Source organism: Aethalodelphis obliquidens, unplaced genomic scaffold (assembly GCF_003676395.1).
Source record: "Aethalodelphis obliquidens isolate GAN/ISIS:26980383/991018 unplaced genomic scaffold, ASM367639v1 scaffold6, whole genome shotgun sequence".
Lineage (NCBI taxonomy): Eukaryota > Metazoa > Chordata > Mammalia > Artiodactyla > Delphinidae > Aethalodelphis > Aethalodelphis obliquidens.
The window spans coordinates 46,778,632-46,794,246 of NW_020837950.1; positions in this window are offsets into that span (position 1 = coordinate 46,778,632).

Genomic DNA, 15,615 nt, shown 5'->3' on the forward strand with positions numbered 1-15,615 from the left:
TGTTCCCTTTTCAGTTGTCTCTTGAAATCTGAAATGCCTGCCTGATTTGAACTTGGATACCACTCTCTCTCTCTCTTACTCATTCCTCTTTCAAAGCTGTTTGAACAATTGTGCACATGTGCTGGCAACATCTCCACCTACAATCTTTACCAAACTGTAAATAAAGAGGAACTCATGCAGTAGATTGGTATACAGATTGCTTTAGTAATCAGAATCCCCAATTTCAGGATTCCTCAATCAACTCTGGTTATCATCCACATTGAATCATTCCAAGCAGGAGACCCACAGGAACCTGCACTGTGGAGCAGTGGGTAAAACCACAGTAAAAAGAATAATTTTAGGATCATTTCATTAGAATGCAAATTAGGTTTCTGGGTTCTGTTTGTAACCACTTAGTTTCAGTATATGCAGAATTAGGAAAAATATGTCAACATGGTTATTGGCAATAAAGAGGAGGAATACCTTGGTCTCATCAGTGAAAAGAAGACCCACAAAGTCTACAATTTTCAGTCATTCATTTCATTTATAATAATGGGAATAAATAAGACATAAACTCCCTTGTATATTTTATGTACATCAATCAATCTGAGTTCCCATTAAAAGTAGCTATACGAAATTTCTTTTAATTTCTGATAACAACTTTAGAAGGTAAAGCCATAGCAGCATGGTGAACTGGGGGTAAATCCCTTGGGTTGACTGTTTCTGTAAGCTCAGAGGTATAATATTGTTTGCGTGTGGCCTTTCTAGACTATCTGCTAGGGTTTATTAGTTCTTACCAGACTTCACATCATTGTTTGAATCCACCTTCATTATAGGGCAAGTTCAGTTACTATGCTGATTTTGAAATAGACTTTTCTGCCAGTATAATCTTGATTTTCAAATAACAGAAATCTTTAGTTTAATATACAGAGCTCTCAGTTTTCACTTCCTTCAGAACTTCCAGTTTGATTGTTGCAAGTAATAATAATTCGTATGACTATATGTACTCCTTTTACTTTTTTGTGGTGCGGGTTGTGTCCACTAACACCACCACCACCACAGACAACAAAATATAAAAAGTAAGATCATTTCTGTATAATAAATCATACTTGAAATGCATCTGACTTAATATCATCCTACAAATGTAGTTTGTAAACTTTCTTGGACTTTCTAGCCACTGTTTGCAGCAATAGGAACAGCTTTTCTCACAGACGATATTCTCTTTGCTGGGTTCTCATTTCTGGAGGAGCGGCCTTTAGAGCAATGAAGGAGGAAGAGGACGTTGGAGGTTGTCAGCCATTTCAGCAGAAACAATCCTGAGTGCAGTGAAGTGACTGATGCAGTGGTCAGATCTCCCACCCTGACTCTCTCAGTGAGTTCCTCACTGTGGGCTCCTGAAGCTCTTGGTGTATGTGTAGATTCCTACCCCTCATCACGGTCTTCACCACGTTGCTCTATAGGTCTCTGGTTCAATGATGTTTTGTGGTTGTAGCTCTCGTACTTCTTATCACAGTCTCAACATTTAGGTTCTGATGCATTTATGTGAAAGTTGCTCTGTTAGTAAGCTCTAGCATACAGAAGAGATGGGACAAGTGAGGACTCACCAGAACTCTAATTCAGATACGTTTAAATAGCATTGACTGTAAAAAGTCTGGCAATGCTTCTGGCTCCCCAGATCTCTGCTCTAAACTTCACATGGACCCTGAGAAAAAGCCTCTGGCTAATGAGGCCTGATAAATTCTGAGTTTAAGAAGTAATAGCATTTGGATTGAAAACAAAGTGAAGTCAGGAAACCTGTTACATACCAAATGGGCCTGATCATTTGAATTGGTAATAATGGTAATAGCTAATATTTATAGAGTGATTAGTTTATTTTGCCATTGTATTGATCATCACATTTATTTTTCATACTAATATTGTAAGATAGGTACTGTCATTTTGCAGATGAGGACAGTGAGGTTTGGAGTGATTGTGTCATTGGCCCAAGGTTACCCACCTGGTAAGAGCGAGAGCTTCTAAGCACTGGAGTGCAGAATGAGTAGGAAACTACTTCAGATCGCGTAGGCAGTAAGTGGCACAGTGGGAATTTGAATCTAGATTTTGTCTATCAACAGAGTCCCAAATATTAACTAGTACACTGAACTGGTGGTAACCATACTGGAGGGTCAGAAGCCTCTGAGGGAAAGAAATATAGAACTTCCATGTAGAACATGTCAAAAAACAAAAGGAAACTGCAGAGACAAGAAAAGCAAATATATCACCCGGGGGATGGAGAAAGTCAGAAATGTCTGAAGTTCTAGAGAGAAGGAAAAGAGAATTGACTGAATAAGAGACAGTAGGAAAGCCAAGCTCCAGTATTTGTCCTGGGCAGGTCATTCCAGGAAAGAGAAAGAGAAGTTCATGGATGTCTGTGAACAATAGGAAAATTAATGCTCAGATGGTCAGGTTGGCTTGAGCCTAATAAGATCTAGAAATCTAGTTTATAAGAACTCTTTCCCAGAGATTCCAAGGGAGGATAAAGTAACTGAATTGAGGTTTGAGTAGCTTTATCCTAGAACCAAAGAGAGATGCAAGTAAGGACTGAGTAATAAGAACATCCATGTTGTAGGAACATGCAAGTTGAGTGGAGAGTGAAATCTAGAAAAACCTGTTAGGAATCTGGTTATTGGTCTAAACCTTGCCAGGCTCAAAGGAGAAATGAGATTTTACCTATCATCACCTACCTCTGTCTAGTTTGCACTCTAGTATCTCCATTACTAGAGTGAAGTCATTTGAAATTTTAAGTGAGATGACTTCCTGTGCTGAAGAAGAAACCTTGTGTGGAGGGGTGTGAGGAGACAAATGAAGGGGAGAGATAATGGACCCAAAGACACAGTTTGTGAGAGCAATGCTGGACCAGTTGTTGGTAGAATGTTAGCCAGGAGAAAAAGCCAGGGTGCCTTCTACCAGGTCCATTTCAACACCTCAGGCCAGTTACTAATCCCAAAGGTTATTCCCAATTCAAGCTTGTCCTTTTGTCAAAAATGAGCCAACATTGGCTCCATTTGGGCCTTTTCCAGATGGGATAGATAAATATAAGTGTATGTATGAATTCCCAATGTTATGAAGCACAGGAGAAAAAAAAATAGAAGAATCAACCCAGTTACTTGTTTTCTGGCAAAAATTCTCTTATTCCTTTGTGATACGTGTAGAATAAGGAAACATGAAGAGAATGTTCATACAAAGAAAAGTGGTATGAGTTCATTTCAAGGGGGATCTCAACTTGTGCTGTTACAGGAATCCAGACTATCTCCTGTAAATGCCATGGTATTTTTGAAAAAAATTTGAGGACACACAGTCTTATTTTCCATCTCTGTCCTCTGGGTTCCATAGTATTATTTTTTTCCTAAACCGGGAAGAGAAATTAGGATCCAAAGAAAGTAAGAACTAGAAAGGATCTAGAGGATGCCCTCCTCCCTCAGCCTATGTTTAAATTAATCCCAGAAAGATAGCCAGCTACCCTTTTCAGCAAAGAGCCCCTTAAGGTCCTTTGGTAATGCATTTGGATGCTTCATAATTTCACATATACACTGTATATCTGTCGGAAGGAATGATGTCATGTCAAATAGCTCCAATGAATAGAGGGCATTTTTCCCAGACTCTTCCAAATTTTCCTATGTCTTTTACCCTCAAAAAACTATATGAAAATATTATTAGCTTCATTTAACAGATGGATAACTGTGTTATAGGGACTTTTAGAGAGGTACCCCTGGTTATGCAGCATGGTGTTGGAAGAACCAAATTAAAGTCAGAAAATTCTACGTTCAAGACTTTCCTAGCAGACACGTCACTTTTTGGGGCTAGTTATGATTTTTCTGTCTTAGTAACGTACACGTTTGATTGTAACTCTATCTGTCCCTGCTGTTTGTCTGCCTGTGAGTAGTTTATCTTTTAATCCATCAATTTATCTATCTCCTTGCTGTTTTTTTAATTCACCATAAGTTAACCAATGTTGATAAAATTTCACCCTTACCATGAGTGCTACTTGAGCGGATTGAGATGGTAGTCATATTTTTCAAATATCACATGTAATTAACAGCGCTGCCACTGTTTAAGTGCCATGATTTTGTTCTTATCTGGGAATTGTACACATATCACACCTTCTGTCATGAGGGGGCCCGCCTACACTTATTAGCACGTTTGATATTTATGCTGTCCCTTGGGAGGATGTTGATCATTTTGTTCATGTCACTCGTGACGTTATAACAACTGCCTTTTTGTTTGGATGTGTGTTTTCTCACAACTATATTTAGTTTTCTTTCCCAAGCCTGACTTCAAGATACTGAAGTCACTGATTCACTTTAAAATGTTTAAATTTCCTGTAAGAAAGTGTTGGAGTAATCCTGGGATGAGTATGATTTTTGATGCATTCTCCTTATCTGGATATAAAAGTTCTTTCTTTTTTTTTTTCTTTTTTTGCGGGCCTCTCACTGTTGTGGCCTCTCCCATTGCGGAGCACAGGCTCAGCAGCCATGACTCACGGGCCTAGCCGTTCCGCAGCATGTGGGATCTTCCCGGACGGGGGCACGAACCCGTGACCCCTGCCTCGGCAGGCGGACTCTCAACCACTGCGCCACCAGGGAAGCCCTCTTTCTTTTTTTAAATCCAAATATTCCAAAATTTGGGGAGAAGTTCTTTTTCCTGAATGTAATTTATAAACCCAAAGCAATAAGATTCTTATTCATTTTCTTTTTTGATATTTGCTCTCCTTATTCTCCCCTGAATTATTTCTTTTTACTCTCAGATCTGCATTCACTGAAAGCATTTTGTATTATCTTCCTCTCACAGGAGAGCAGCTGTGAATTGTACAGGTTAAAGCTGCATCCTCTCAGTTCTTTATTCTTTTTTGAATAAATATGTAAATCATATACCCTTTCCTCATCCTCCATCATTTCCAAATCCACAAGAATATGTGGAATGGAGAGAAGAAAATCAAGAAAGGAAAAGGAATGACTTGACTCAACTAAAATGAGAAGAAAGCAGAGGCAGAATCTAGTATTGTGGTTCAACAAGATGAACAAATTCAGTTAATTTGGTAGATTCATTTTGTGGTAATTTGTTAAACTGAGTTCTAGATGATGGAAATGTGTTTCTCGATCTCTAATGGGCATAAACTGAGTTTTAAAAGGCTAACCAAATCTTTTAATTATATGCAAATAATCACAGAAAAAGGAAAGAAAGGAGAGATGGCTAAACAGATGTGGTAGGGGGCCGGGTTGGGGGACGATGAGAGAATTTTAGAGCCTACTGGTTTGCAGATTGACTTTAGGAGATTGTTTTTTGAGTATTTTGTTTCCCATATTAAATTTAAAGAGGATTGCATTTTTTAATTGAAAATTTACTTCTAATTTCAGATGAAGTTAACTTCTCACTTCCTTAACCATTTTGTTGCCCATTATTTGTGTTGTAAGGAATATTATGATTTAGTTTAAATGTTGCTATCTTAGTTTTTTTCCTTTAAACATATGTTTTGGAGGTTTGAAAAAAGTAGGAAAGTATATTATTTCCAGGCCCTTCCAAAGATTATTTCACTGAAAAGCTATAGTCCAATCGCTGAGCTAGTCCCAACCTCAGAGGGTTTGCAGGGTTTGAAAAAAGGCAAGGATGGGAGTTGGACCAGCTTCAAGGCTGCTCTCACTTTGCTTTACTACCGAACCAGCAAACCTGAATCTTACACAGGTAGGGATATCTAGGAGAGTTCTTCAAAGGAGCATATGTCCCAGAAGTTCCAAGTTTGAAGGTCACATAGCCCATGTAGAATGAAGAGTCTTCCAGGACAGAGGAGCTTGAGGAGGGATGCTGGGATAGAAGCAGTGGAGCCCTTTAAGGTTCCTTCTCCTCTGTTACCATGTGCGGGAATCTTTGCTGCCCCCCTAGGAATCTGCTTCTGTATCCTGTTTATTACTGATTGGGTCATTGGCCTATGTGGGCCTGGCTCTGGCCCATAGATAGTGAAAGGCAAAGACATGATATGTGGAGTCAAAGATTTGGCAGAAAACAACCAAAACCAACATTTCTTTGTAAAAATTTTTTTTTTTTTTTGCAGTACGCGGGCCTCTCACTGTTGTGGCCTCTCCCATTGCGGAGCACAGGCTCTGGACGCACAGGCTCAGCGGCCATGGCTCACAGGCCCAGCCGCTCCGCGGCATGTGGGATCTTCCCGGACCGGGGCACGAACCCATGTCCCCTGCATCGGCAGGCGGACTCTCAACCACTGCACCACCAGGGAAGCCCTCTTTGTAAAATTTAAAAATATATATTAATTATGTCTAAAATAGGATGAATTACTGATCTGGATAAAATTCTTGGATTTTAATTGATTCATGATGTCTGATTTCCTACCTCAGGTGATAAGCAGATATCTGAAAACTGTGAAACTGACGTTATTCTGGATCTTCAAAACAACTGATAACCAAGGTGACTGTGCTATAATAGCCACACTATTATTATTTTCTTTTTTTACTACTATTAGGTTTTAGTTGATAAGCATTACTCTTGAGCTGAACAATATCTCACTGTTTTGGAAGTCATCGACTGTGGTTTTCATTACTATTCTGAACTATGCATTTTTTTGAGTTTTCTTATTCTTGCCAGAATTTTTTCCCTTTATGTTTGAGTTCATACCTATGTTAAAAAACACTAATGACAAATAAGCTGCCATAAAACACTTAAGAAAGCTAAATCAGATCTCTCTATCCTACTTAGAAGAAAAACAATTAAATTTTATGATAGAGTTTTGTTACATTTAATTTTTAACCCTTTTAAATTAAAAAACAGTTTAAAATAGTCACATAATTATGAACATATTCTCCCTGTCTGTACTCTGTATTCTATAGAGAGAGAAATGAATATGTGTTTAAATATTCCCAATAGGAGGTCCATGTAAAGCATTATGATTTTAAATAGGCCACCATGTATAAATGTGTGTATAAATATTTATGCACATATATACATACATTATATATCAACATTTCCTGTAAGTCCTATCTGCTTATAATTTTGACAACAAAGACAAAGAATAAGATGAATAATAATCAAAATGAGAAAATGCTTTGACTCAGTTAAAGAACTCTATAAATACTTTTAAATCACTTAAAATTTATTTATAAAAGATGTTGCCTCATTCCCTAATGAGCTCATGTAGTCCTCGTTTAATATCTAGCACAAAATTTAACTGCATACTCATTCAGTATAGGATAATGCTTAAATGTAAAATCAATGCTTTATATTTTAGCAAAGCATTGTGACGTATTGATGAATTGTAAAAGAACAAGCAATCCAGTTTAGACTCTCTCTGCCTCTCCTACCCCTAATCTCTTCATTCATAGAGGTAATTTTCTAATAATAATAAAAGTTTTTTAGAATTTATTTAATAAAGGATTGACTCTTAGTTTAAATAAGAGTAAAGTCCCTATGGTAAGATTCTTAGTAAGGGTTATAAGGGAGCTTTTTATTTTTCTTCCCCAAGAACACCTTGGCACAGTTACACATAATTAAAAAAGTATATGGCTTTAATCTGAAGCTGACTTTTCTTTGGAATAATGTTGGTGAGAGTTAATGAAAAACTCCTTTTCTCAGGCCAATTAAAAAAAGTAAGTGACATGGTCTTAGTAGCATAAAATGATATGTTGAAATATTTTTAGATCATGTATCATGTGCCAGGTTCAATCACTAGAATGTTTTGGCCCTGGGAAGGTAAAAATAATCCCCTTTCATTCATCCTAATACTCAGTGTCAAAAGAGCTGGCTAATTATTGTATTGTATTGAAACTGTTTTGAAAGTACAAGAAATTTGGAATTTATGAAAAATTTTATTTCTCCCTAAGAACATTAACTGTTCTGGATTATATTCAGTATATTTTGCTACTTGCTTTTAAAATTTATTTATATGAAAAAAAATTGGAAATCAGATTTGTTGTCCTCTGTCATAATGAAGAGAAGATTCCCAAGTGATTTGGCTACAGCTTGCTAAGCAGGTTATCTTGTAAAAACCAGAATGACAACAACAAAAAACACCAGGTAGAATGACGGGGCCCATTAGTGAAAGTCAAAATTAAAGAATATTTTAAAAGAAAAGCTGTTTTATTTTTTTTCAAGTATACATGTAGTAACCTGGGTCAGGCGCCTAAGTGCTGTCTACTTGAGCTAGTCGTGCTGCTTCAGCTTAATTTTTGCAATAGGGAAGAAATAAATAAGTAGATAAGCAGGTAGAGACAAATGAGTGAATCCAATTGATAGCTCTGAGAGCTCACTCAAATTAGTCAAAATTTCTATATTCCTATCAATTGTCTTTATTTTTATTGTCTTCAAAATAGCTTCAATATTAATGCAGTGTCGAGGGAGGAGACCTTCAAGATGGCGATGGAGTAAGACGTGGATATCACCTTCCTCCCCACAAATGCATCAGAAATGCATCTACATGTGGAACAACTCCTACAGAACACCTACTGAAAGCTGGCAGAAGACCTCAGACTTTCCAAAAGGCAAGAAACTCCGCACGTACCTGGCCGTGTGGCTGACAGGGTATTGGTGTCAGGCTTGTGCCTCTGAGGTGGGAGAGCCGAGTTCAGGACATTCGTCCACTAGAGACCTCCTGGCTCTACATAATATCAAACCTCTAAACCTCTCCCAGAGATCTCCATTTCAACGATAAGACCCAGCTCCACTCAACGACCAGCAAGCTACAGTGCTGGATACCCTATGCCAAACAGCTAGCAAGACAGGAACACAAACCCACCCATTAGCAGAGAGGCTGCCTAAAACAATAATAAGGTCACAGACACCCCAAAACACACCATCAGATGTGGACCTGTCCACCAGAAAGACAAGATCCAGCCTCATCCACCAGAGCACAGGCACCAGTCCCCTCCACCAAGAAGCCTACACAACACACTGAACCAACCTTAGCCACTGAGGGCAGACACCAAAAACAATGGGAACTACAAACCTGCAGCCTGTGAAAAGGAGACCCCAAACACAGTAAGTTAAGCAAACTGAGAAGACAGAGAAAAACACAGCAGATGAAGGAACAAGGTAAAAATCCACCAGACCAAACAAATGAAGGGGAAATAGGCAGTCTACCTGAAAAAGAATTCAGAGTAATGATAGTAAAGATGATCCAAAATCTTGGAAACAGAATGGAGAAAATACAAGAAATGTTTAACAAGGAACTAGAAGACATAAAGAGCAAACAAAGAGTGATGAACAACACAATAACTGAAATTAAAAATTCTCTAGAAGGAATCAATAGCAGAATAACTGAGGCAGAAGAATGGAAAAGTGACCTGGAAGATAAAAGAGTGGAAATAACTACTGCAGAGCAGAATAAAGAAAAAATAATGAACTAACACATCATTGTAAAGCAATTATACTCCAATAAAGATGTTAAAAAAGAAAAAAGAATGAAAAGAATTGAGGACAGTCTCAGAGACTTCTGGGACAACATTAAATGCACCAACATTTAAATTATAGGGGTCCCAGCAGAAGAAAAGACAAAGAAAGGGGCTGAGAACATATTTGAAGAGATTATAGTTGAAAACTTCCCTAATATGGGAAAGGAAATAGTCAGTCAAGTCCAGGAATCACAGAGAGTCCCATATAGGATAAGTCCAAGGAGAAACATGTCAAGACACATATTAATCAAACTATCAAAAATTAAATACAAAGAAAAAATATTAAAAGCAGCAAGGGAAAAACAACAAATAATGTACAAGGGAATCTCCCTAAGGTTAACAGCTGATCTTTCAGCAGAAACTCTGCAAGCCAGAATGGAGTGGCATGACATATTTTATGTGATGAAAGGGAAAAACCTACAACCAAGGTTACTCTACCCAGCAAGGATCTCATTCAGATTCGATGGAGAAACTAAAAACTTTACAGGCAAGCAAAAACTAAGAGAATTCAACACCACCAAACCAGCTTTACAACAAATGCTAAAGGAACTTCTCTAGGCAGGAAACACAAGAGAAGGAAAAGACCTACAATAACAAACCCAAAACATTAAGAAAATGGTAATAGGAACATACATATCGATAACTACTTAAAATGTAAATGGATCAAATGCTCCAGCCAAAAGACATAGACCAGTTGAATGGATACAGAAATAAGACCTGTATATATGCTGTCTACAAGAGACCCACTTCAGACCTAGAGACACATACAGACTGAAAGTAAGGGGGTGGAAAAAGATATTCTATGCAAATGGAAACCAAAAGAAAGTTGTAATAGCAATTCTCATATCAGACAAAATGGACTTCAAAATAAAGACTATTACAAGAGACAAAGAAGGACACTACATAATGATCAAGGGATCAATCCAAGAAGAAGATAAAACAATTGTAAATATTTATGCACCCAACATAGGAGCACCTCAATACATAAGGCAAATGCTAACAGCCATAAAAGGGGAAATCGACAGTAACACAATCATAGTAGGAAACTTTAACACCCCACTTCACCAATGGACAGATCATCCAAAATGAAAATAAATAAGGAAACACAAGCTTTAAATGACATATTAAACAAGGTGGACTTAATTGATATTTATAGGACATTCCATCCCAAAACAACAGAATACACTTTCTTCTCAAGTGCTCATGGAACTTTCTCCAGGATAGATCATATTTTGGGTCAGATATCAAGCCTCGGTAAATTTAAGAATATTGAAATCATATCAAGTATCTTTTCCAATCACAATGCTATGAGACTAGACATCAATTACAGGAAAAAATCTGTAAAAAATACAAACACATGGAGGCTAAACAATACACTACTGAATAACAAAGAGGTCACTGAAGAAAGCAAAGAGAAATCAAAAACTACCTAGAAACAAATGATAATGAAAACATGAGGACACAAACCCTATGGGATGCAGCAAAAGCAGTTCTAAGAGGGAAGTTTATAGCAATACAATCCTACCTCAAGAAACAAGAAAAATCTCAAATAAATAACCTAACCTTACACCTAAAGCAATTAGAGAAAGAAGAACAAAAAACCCCCAAAATTAGCAGAAGGAATGAAATCATAAAGATCAGATCAGAAATAAATGTGAAAGAAATGAAGGAAACAATAGCAAAGATCAATAAAACTAAAAGCTGGTTCTTTGAGAAGATAAACAAAATTGATAAAACATTATCCAGACTCTACAAGAAAAAAAGGGAGAAGACTCAAATCAGTAGAATTAGAAACGAAAAAGGAGAAGTAACAACTGACATGGCAAAAATACAAAGGATCATGAGAAATTACTACAAGCAACTATATGCCAATAAAAGAAACAACCTGGAAGAAATGGACGAATTCTTAGAAAAGCAAAACCTTCCAAGACTGAACCAGGAAGAATTAGAAATTATAAACAGACCAATCACAAGCACTGAAATTGAGACTGTGATTAAAAATCTTCCAAAAACAAATGCCCAGGACCAGATGGCTTCACAGGTGAATTCTATCAAACATTTAGAGAAGAGCTAACACCTATCCTTCTCAAAGTCTTCCAAAATATAGCAGAGGGAGGAACACTCCCAAACTCGTTCTACGAATCCATCATCACCTTGATACCAAAAGCAGACAAAGATGTCACAAAGAAAGAAAACCACAGACCAATATCACTGAGGAACATAGATGCAAAAATCTTCAACAAAATACTAGCAAACAGCACATTAAAAGAATTGTACACCATGATCAAGTGGGGTTTATCCCAGGAATTCACGGATTCTTCACTATATGCAAATCAATCAATGTGATACACCATATTAACAAATTGAAGGAGAAAAACCGTATGATCATCTCAATAGATGCAGAGAAAGCTTTCAACAAAATTCAACACCCATTTATGATAAAATCCCTCCAGAAAGTGGGCATAGAGGGAATTTACCTCAGCATAGTAAAGGCCACATATGACAAACCCACAGCCAACATCATTCTCAGAGGTGAAAAACTGAAACCATTTCCTCCAAAATCAGGAACAAGACAAGGTTGTCTACTCTCACCATTATTATTCAGCATAGTTTTGGAAGTTTTAGCCATAGCAATCAGAGAAGAAAAAGAAATAAAAGGAATCCAAATCAGAAAAGAAGAAGTAAAACTGTCACAGTTTGCAGATGACATGATACTATACATAGAGAATCCTAAAGATGCCACCAGACTACTAGAGCTAATCACTGAATTTGGTAAAGATGCAGGATACAAAATTAATGCACAGAAATCTCTTGCATTCCTATGCACTAATGATGAAAAATCTGAAAGAGAAATTAAGGAAACACTCCCATTTACCCCTGCAACAAAAAGAATAAAATACCTAGGAATAAACCTACCTAAGGACACAAAAGACCTATATGCAGAAAACTATGACACCAATGAAAGAAATTAAAGAATGATACAAAGAGATGGAGAGATATACCATGTTCTTGGATTGGAAGAATCAACATTGTGAAAATTAGTATACTACCCAGGGCAATCTACAGATTCAATGAAATCCCTATGAAATTACCAATGGCATTTTTCACAGAACTAGAACAAAAAATTTCACAATTTATATGAAAACACAAAAAACCCCGAATAGCCAAAGCAATCTTGAGAAAGAAAAACGGAGCTGGAGGAATCAGGCTCCCAGACTTCAGACTATACTACAAAGCTACAGCAATCAAGACAGAATGGTACTGGCACAAAAACAGAAATATAGATCAATGGAACAGGATAGAAAGCCCAGAGCTAACCCACACACATATGGTCGCCTTATTTTTGATAAAGGAGGTAAAAATATGCAATGGAGAAAAGACAGCCTCTTCAATAAGTGGTGCTGGGAAAACTGGACAGCTACATGTAAAAGAATGAAATCAGAACACTCCTTAACACCATACACAAAAATAAACTCAAAATGGATTAAAGACCTAAATCTAAGGCCAGACACTATAAAACTCTTAGAGGAAAACATAGGCAGAACACTCTATGACATAAATCACAGCAAGATCCTTTTTGACCCACCTCCTAGAGAAATGGAAATAAAAACAAAAATAAACAAATGGGACGTAATGAAGCTTAAAATCTTTTGCACAGCAAAGGAAACCGTACACAAGACCAAAAGACAACCCTCAGAATGGGAGAAAATGTTTACAAATGAAGCAACTGGCAAAGGATTAATCTCCAAAATTTAGAAGCAGCACATGAAGCTCAATATCAAAAAAACAAACGACCCAATCCAAAAATGGACAGAAGACCGAAATAGACATTTCTCCAGAGAAGATATACAGATTGCCAACAAACACATGAAAGAATGCTCAACATCACTAATCATTAGAGAAATGCAAATCAAAACTACAATGAGATATCATCTCACACCAGTCAGAATGGCCATCATCAAAAAATCTACAAACAATAAATGCTGGAAAGGGTGTTGGGAAAAGGGAACCCTCTTGCTCTGTTGGTGGGAATGTAAATTGATACAGTCACTATGGAGAACAGTATGGAGGTTTATTAAAATACTAAAAATAGAGCTACCATAGGACCCAGCAATTCCACTACAGGTATATACCCTGAGAAAACCATAATTCAAAAAGAGTCATGTACCCCAATGTTCATTGCAGCTCTATTTACAATAGCCAGGACATGGAAGCAATCTAAGTATCCATCGTTGGATGAACGGATAAAGAAGATGTGGCCCATATATACGATGGAATATTACTCAGCCATAAATGAAATTGCGTTATTTGTAGTGAGGTGGATGGACCTATAATCTGTCATACAGAGTCAAGTAAGTCAGAAAGAGAAAAACAAATACCATATTCTAACACATATATATGGAATCTAAAGAAAAAAAAGTTGTTCTTAAGAACCTAGGGGCAGGACAGGGCTAAAGATTCATATGTAGAGAATGGACTTGAGGATATGGGGAGGGGGAAGGGTTAGCTGTGACAAAGTGAGAGAGTGGCATGGACATATATACACTACCAAATGTCAAATAGATAGCTAGTGGGAAGCAGCCGCATAGCACAGGGAGATCAGCTCAGTGCTTTGTGACCCCTTAGAGGGGTGGGATAGGGAGTGTGGGAGGGAGTTGCAAGAGGGAGGAGATATGGGGATATATGCATATGTATAGCTGATTCACTTTGTTATAAAGCAGAAACCAACACACCATTGTAAAGCAACTATACTATAATAAACGTGTTAAATAAATAAATAAAATTTAAAAATTAATGCAGTGTCAAAATAAAAAATAATCGAAATAAACCATGTACTTCCCAGGCTGTTTAGTCAAAGATTTAAAGATCTTATTCAACACATTCTTTAATTTTACCAATAATCTTGAGGAATAAGCAATGAATGTAACTATTTCCATTATAAAGATGAAAAACATGAAATTAGCTAAATTTCTAAATGATTACCTAGACTACTTGTATGATTATTGCTGCACAGTTCATGTATATAAGCTTTGGGAGGCCATGGGCTATGTATTATTAATCTCTGTGTTCCTAGCACAATTCCTTGATATAACAATTGCTATTGTGGAATGGAAGAGTAAACGAATCAAACTGACAATCTGTCCTTGTGATGAAAATAATCAAGACTAAAAAGGACCTATTTGGCACTTTCGATAATAATAACTGAATTGGACCGAATTGTTGGCAGCCTTGTTCATTTAAAAAAAAATTTTTTTTTAAATTTTATGTTTCACTCAAGTCAAATTGCCCATCTTGGGTCTGTTGTATGGATACACAAATACGTCTTATCTATTGATTAATGGGACAAGCAGCTCTTTACCAGGCAATAGTGTGAGACTATTTTGTGCTCTTTAACATTATTTTGCAGTTAAATATTTCATTAATTTAGAGTGACACTTCTCTCATTCTCAAGACTGAAGTAATAAGCTTTCTTTTTCATATGTATATGTTTTGGATGATGATCATAGCTCATATGTAATGAGTATATTATACTAAGCAATTTATTATGTTGGTACTATTATTGTTCCCATTTTGAACGTGAAAAAACTAAGACAAAGAAGGACAGTAACTTTCCCAAGTTCTCACAAAAACAGAGAGTGAGCAAATAGTTACAAGCTGGGATGCAAACCCAGACCTGTCTGACTCCAGAGTTCAAATGTAAACACTCACTTCAACTGTCTCTGTCAATGAAGAGTATAATTTTAGCACGTGTACATTTTGGAAAATTCATCATTATAGTTAGGAGCCATAGGAGCATTTTCTTGGATGACAGCTGTGGGCAAGACTTGGGCATGAAAAAAATCATCAAATATTAACAAAACACAAATTATTTCAGAAAACATTCATTATGCATCTTGATATCTTGGGGGCATAGGAAGTGGTCACAATATGTAAATTAGGGGAAGGTGAATGTGACAATGGAATAGGCTTCTCATTCTTAAGAATATGCCCTGTCATTATTTTATTCAAACCACCTCTAGTAGCAGATTAGAGTGAGAGTCCAGCTTTCAGCCTGGCTGTGGTGAGAAACAGAAGAGTCTACGTACCATTGCATTCAGTCTTTCCATGCACATCCCAAATGTCTAATGAGATTCCTCTCCTGAGTCTGGAGAGGGGGCCCAATTTCATTTCAAGCGACTTCAGAATCAACTTCTCTGCTCCCACC